General features: G+C 38.7%; 1 pseudogene; it reads left to right on the top strand.

Moving 5' to 3' along the window:
• Positions 1–3045: 3045 nt before the first annotated feature.
• Positions 3046–6320, top strand: LOC105869921 (transmembrane protein 229A-like; annotated as a pseudogene).
• The last annotated feature ends 531 nt before the right edge of the window (positions 6321–6851 follow it).

Raw genomic sequence — 6851 nt, 5'->3', positions numbered from 1 at the left:
TTCTACTGCCCTCACTGATTTTTGTTTTCCTTTGGTGGGAGGGGTGCTGCTCTCCCCGGAAACATCAGTCTCTGGTAGTTCTTGTCTTGTTGTGCCAAGAATGATTCTTAGGTTGGGGCAGATTCCAACCCAAGATGGCTGGTGGAGAGCCAGCAGATCTGCTGTGGTAGTGTGTGGTTGACTGAAGCATGCATTACATTGGCTGCTGACACTGGAGGGATGGGGAGGTTAGGGGATCTTAACTGGGGGTGACTGGGTTGAGCTGTGGTTTGTTGAAATGGCTCTGGGTCCCTTTCTTGCCTCTTTGCTTGCCAGCACCTGGAACTGGGGAAACAACTATGGAAATTTCAATAGATCAGTACCAATTTATAATTTAGTAATAATGTTAGATAAGCCAAACGAAAGTACACCTGCTTAAGAAATTAGGATTAGACAATTTCTGGAAAATTACTGGATTAATTGTTAACTTTATAAGTGCCTTCCCTTTGTATTTCGTGCCATATAGTTGGATATTCAGTCGTTCTCTTCAATTTCAGATGTTTTATATTCCAGAATTTGGACTTTAAAGAACATTGAGTTTACTGATATGAAGAATGAAATAAGAGAGGTGGCTCAAAACTAGAATACAGGGTAACAATTTTAAAGAGAATAAAGTCCCCCCTCTCCCTCATGCCCACTTTTTTAAACAAATGAGAAAACTGAGCCATTGAATGCCAGCCAAGTCACACAGCAATGCAGTAATGTAACTGGAACTAGAAAACTGGAACTCCTGATGCCTAGTCCATTGTACTTTCCATTATATCATGTTGTTTATTAAAAGGGGTGCAGCAAAGAAAGATGAAGCTTTTCTTGCATCCTTTGGTTCTTAAAAAAGAACAATCCTGAAATCAGAAGGCTACAGGTTCCCCACCCCTGAATGCTATTGAAATCCTAAAAGTGGTTTAGGAGAAGTTCATTTGTTTCCAAGTACTATGGTCAGAAGTTTCAGAAAAAGAAATGCCTCTTGATATGGAAGAATACTCTTAGAGGTAGGATTATTTGCAGTGGACTTTTGGAAGTTTTCAGAAATAAGGAAAATTAGAGGGTAGTTGAAATTTATCAACATTGTAAACTAAATACGGGGAAGAAATAACTTTACAGGGAAAGAAAGAATGGGGAGTATTATTACATGCAAGTACATTGAATAATACAAAAGATTTGCAAGTTCTGGAGACACTATCCTTAGAAATGATATTTCATTTGTTTAATATAGTATTGAGAATGTGAAACTTAGATTCAAAAATCTTGTATTTTGCACAAAAGACAAATTTCTCTAATAGTAGCTACTGCCAATACATTTAAAAAGACTATTAACCCAGTGGAAAGGGATATGAACAGATAGTTCACAAAGAGGAAGGACAAATAGTTCTTATCTATAAGAACTTCTATAATGTCCCACTGTACTCATAATACAGTAAGATAGGTGAAAATTAAAACTGCAGTGAAATACTGTTTATCATCCTACCAGATTAGCAAAAAGTATAGTATAACATCTTTGGCAAGGGTGTGTGGAAATAGATCATTTCATAATTGTTGGTGGAAGCACAAATTGATGAAATTCCTTAGGAGGACAACTTGGCAATATCTATCATAGTCACAATAGTTACCTTTTCACCTAACAGCATCATTTCTTGAAATTTATCTTTAACATATGTATATACTCCCACATGAGTGAAATAACCTGCATTCAAGGTTTTTATATTGTAGCATTTTTTTTTACCATGACAAAAGATTTAAAACCATTTCAATGCTTGTCAATAGGGGCCTGGTTAAGATAAATAATGATTCACTCAAACAATGCAATATTATTTAGCTGTTTCTAAAATAATTGAAGATAAGTTCTTTATGTATAGATCTGGAATAATTTCTATACAAAACTAATAATTGAAAAAAGTAAGTGCAGAATAACGTGTATAGCATATTAGTATTGGCATAAAAATGGTAGGGGGGCTTCTATTCTCTTGTATGTGGAGAATATATTGAATAGACCACCTCTGAATGGACAGCCAAGGAACTATTAATAATACTATACTAATAATATTATCCCAGAAGAAAAATGAGTGGATGGGGGATAGATATTAGAGGAATATTTTTCTGTGTACCTTTATACCTTATAAATGTTGAAGATATGAAAGTATTGCATATTTTCAAAATTAAATGAAAGCTAAATTCAAAAACCATCTACATTTGTGCCCAGCCTTCTCTAGAGTTATTAACTCTTGAAATACAGTTTCCTATTTTAGATACTTCTTGCCCACCACACAATATTGCAGAGAAGGAACCAATGAGATAATAAATATGAAATCACTTTGTAAACTTTAAGGGACTACACAAATGCAAAAGAAAACAGTATTGACTAAGCCTGAGTCCCTGCTATGAAATGTATACTTGACATGCTAATACTTTTGTTGATATTCATTGCTGAATACTGAAAATTTAATGTTACACAAATTCTAACTCATTTATTTGCTAAGGATTTATTCTTGCTCCTAAGAGTTATGTTAAATTTGAACAAAAATAGGAACTTACCTCATGACATTCAATGTTCAAAAATAGTGACGTGTAACTCAATACATTTAATGTACTAAGAAAGTTTGCAGTCTCAAAGAACTCTACTATGAATATGTGCTTACATGGGAGAGAACTTTCATAAAATAAAGTTATCCCAATCATAAGGGTGGTTGTGTATCAAGTGAATGCAAATTTCCATACATTTAATTTCCACAGAAAGAAAGAGATGCCCTATATACCTTCTCTAATGGGGATGTTAAGTAGGATTCATTTGTCTTGCCAGTTCCTGTTGATTAATTAATGGTGTTTGCTTGGATCACTCTGTTGGACAAGACTATGAGGTGAAGTCTGGACTTTGTGGGAAAGAATGCTGCAATAATTATGTCTGCCACATATATGAGAGTGAGGAATGGTGAGAAGAGCCAGGAGTAGTCACACCATACCAAGAAGAAAAGAGGTGTTCCCCTCCGTACAATTCCCTAGCAGGAGGAAAGGATGACTAAATGGAACAACAGCCTGTTTGGAGCCCCGTTCAGCGAGGCGGCCGCGGGCTGCCCCGAGTCGCTGTCCACCGCTGAAGCGCCGGCCGAGGGTGCGGCGCTGCCCGCCTGGATGCGCCTCTACTTCTACGGGATGCACGGGATCACCCTGGACGTGCTCGTGTCCTCGGTTCGGCGCTTCGCTCGCAGCCCGGACCTCCGGATGCTGGGCTTCTCCTCGCCCTACCGCTGCCTCCTGCACTCGCTCACCCACTTCGCGCTGGAGAAGGTCTACCTGCAGCAGCGGCGCTGTCCCAGCGCCTTCGTCTTCAACTTCCTCCTCTACCCGTCGGCTCACGTGGGGCTGCAGACCCTGGCAGGCCAGGCGCTGCTGCTCGGCCTGGGCGGCGGAGCGGGGGGCGCAGCGGCGCCGGGGGCGCTGGACCTGGCGCTGCAGTACGTGCTGGCGCTCTACCACTGCCGAGTGTTCCTGAAGCGCTTCCTGCGCCTGCGGTACCCGCGGCTGCAACAGCGGAGGGGCGCGCTGCCCGCCCCTCCTCGCGGCCCCAGGGGCGCCTGGGGAGCTCCCAGACAGGGGCTGCTGGATCTGCTCCGCTTCCCTTTCTTTGGAATGCACGGCTTTCTGGATGAGATCTCTTCTTTTAACGTGCTGGGGCAGGAGGACGGAGCAACCAGTGGCCACGTCGCTCTGGTCCTTCCTCATGTATGGCAGCTGCAGTTTCGTGGTGGAAAAGCTCTACTTCCACCTGCACTACAGCCGCGGTTGGGGCACCTGGAAGCGGGTGCCCGTCTACGTGATCTTCATCTACGCGTGGGAGCTGTCCTGGGGTCTGGGACTCCGCACGTGCGGGGCTTGTTCCTGGGACTATTCTCACTACCCACTCAACTTCATGGGCCTCATCACTCTGATGTATTTACCTGGTTGGATATTCCTTAGTGTGTACCAGGACCTACTTTCCAACGTGTCGTAGTTGGTACGGTACCTTCCAACTAAGACCGGGGGCGGAGGAGGGGGGAGGAAAAAGAAAAGAAAGAAGAAAGTCACTGGATTCCCACAAATGAATGCAATTTATTTTTACACGTTTAAAACAGAGTGGGTTTTTTAGTCTTTTAATTTTTATACACTTTTCCATACTCTTCCAATATGTTTTACTCAACATTTTAGGTTTTCTGACTGTTAGGAATCTATGTATAAAAATTTGAAATATTACTCCAAGCATAACTGAAAGTACTTAACTCTTCAATATTTTAAAACTTTTACAAGCCCAAACAGCAAAACCATTATACCTTACACAAGGGAAACTAGTATTTTCTTACTTGGACATAGATGAGTGATAGCTACTAATATTTTTTTAAGGAAGTTCTTTAAATCAGAAACCAGTGAGTTTTACAAGATTTGGTCAAATTTTCTGAGTTAATGATTTGTGTACTCTCTTTTTAATTCAACTGCATTTTAATTCCTTGCCATAGTTACCAAAGACTGCTGAAACTCATTGTCTTGTGCTCCTCAAACTAGTTAATGGCCCTTAAAGTGCCTCTGTCTAGCACACAAGTGAAAACCTGACAAATGTGAAAGCAGTCCTAATCAATAGATTTTTAAGTGAGAAATCTTTTCCAGCAACTCAGGTGATACTGTGTAAAAACTTGCTGTAAAGAAATTACCTGATTTGACTATAGTCAAACAATTCCCTTGTTTGACTATAGGTCGTGAGACTCCCATTCCAGAGAGGGTTTTTCCCCTGTATCCAGAAGAAAGGAATGCATACTCAGAGGCCAAGAAGAATCTAGACAGACAGGTTTCCCCACTCAGTTTATTAGCATTAGATTATACCCTTTTTGTCCAATCATATTTCTACATGTCTGTCCATACTTTGTTGAACCTCAGCATAAAAATGGACAATTTCCCCTGTATCTTTGTTAAATAAATTTTGTATGCTTTTTTTCCAATTAATCTGCCTTTTGTGAGTTGATTTTTCAGAGAACCTTCAGAGGAGGAGAACTTTCCTTTTGGCTCCTACAATTTTTTTGTCATGATACCTATGGCCTACTTGTCTTTTCAAATGATGTTTCTTCATTCACCAAGTCTAAGTAGCAGGGCTTTGAGAGTAATTATAATTACTTCAGAAAATAAAAACACATTGGCTGCAGGTATAGGAGTAGATTAAATAGCAGGCACCCTGCTTGAGTCATTGGAGTCTCAACCTAATATAACCCAGCAGCCTTTAGCCAGCTATGCCTGTCAACCTGGTGGAGTTTCCTGGTAACTTCCCCTGGCAGACTTAAACAGCTCCACCAAGAAAGGAATTGAGAGGCTATAGGTGTCACAGAGACAAGCAGCTAGCCAAGGAAGGGTGAAAGATGCCATGAGTCAAAACCCTCGTCCAAAACAATCGTTCTTTATTAAGGAGAAAACTAGCCCCACTTTTCGTGGGATCCCAACAGACACTTATACTATATATAATATATTTTATCAAAATACAATTAATATTGAAGTTATTAATAATAACTTTTATTTTGAAAATAAAAGTCTCATAAAGATCTCAAATTCAGAACACCAAATACTTGAAAAGTCATTGCTGGAGGAAAATAAATATTTATTGAGAGAAACATGCAGAAAGTTTATATTACATAGTTCTGATTACTTACTATTAGGAACAAAAGCTAAATGAAATATGATTTTGTATGTTTCTGAAGGAGAACTAGTTTAGTCTTAACCTTTTATTAGAAGCAAGGAGTGGACAGGAAGAAAATAAATAAATAAAAGAGTTCCCTGGAGTATAACAAATCAAGCACTCAGTTACCTAATACTCAAAAGCTAGAACTCAACAAAATTTATTTGGGATGGGGGGAGGGAGAGGAGGAGAGAGAAAAAAACCTATCTAATGGATACAATGGACACTATTCAGGTGATGGACACACTAATAGCCCTGATTCAAGCTGTCTACATAACAAAAACATTTGTACCCCCTTAATATTTTGAAATTAAAAAATTATGTTACTTGTAGTGATGATGCTTATTCAAAAAGCATCAAAATTTAAGAGTAAAAAAACCTCTTCCTTCTTGCATACCTTATATGCAGTCAATAATAAAGTCATATCTTTTGAATTATAGTTTATATTCATTTTTTTCCATTCCCTCAGTCTTCAGAGGGAATAGACACCTAGTGCAATGGTTTCATAATTTATCTCCCTTTTCCTCCCATTTCTACATAATTCAATCTGTCTAAACATCTTTAAATACCACTATCATCACATTAAAGGAAAATTAAAGTAGCATTTTATTCAACTTTATCTTGTATAAAAATAATTAGTTTAGCTAATATTAACTGTTCATTTAATGCCTATGATTATAAATTATTTCTTTATTAGCTCTTTATCCTCTGATTAGAATAGAACAAAGGTAGCCTAATCATTTGGCTTGAAATCAAACACTTCCTCAAGCTCTTAGGTGCTTGAATGGATTTTCCTATCTATTTTTTACTTTTCTTCACCATAACTATCAGTGTTTACAACTTAAAATGATGAACTCATTATTTCTTCTCATGTCTTTTTTTTCCCTTTAAACTCCAAGTGCTCCTCTGAAGCTGGCATTATATAATTGAATGCATTTATATTTGTAGCCGTACTCTTTTATAACTCACTAACTGAATAATTCTCCAAAAGATTTTATTTAGTTGCCATGTCTTCAAAGTTATTGTTCTCTTCTCCAGAAAAAGAAAGGTCACTTTGACACAGTTAAATCATGTGATTGTTCTCCCACAATAAGAAAATATTCTTTCAGGGCAAAGTTATAGCAAACTT

This window comes from Microcebus murinus, chromosome 9, assembly GCF_040939455.1.
Source record: "Microcebus murinus isolate Inina chromosome 9, M.murinus_Inina_mat1.0, whole genome shotgun sequence".
Lineage (NCBI taxonomy): Eukaryota > Metazoa > Chordata > Mammalia > Primates > Cheirogaleidae > Microcebus > Microcebus murinus.
Note: the sequence above shows the minus strand (reverse complement) of the source record. Positions and strands in the feature narration are given on the sequence as shown.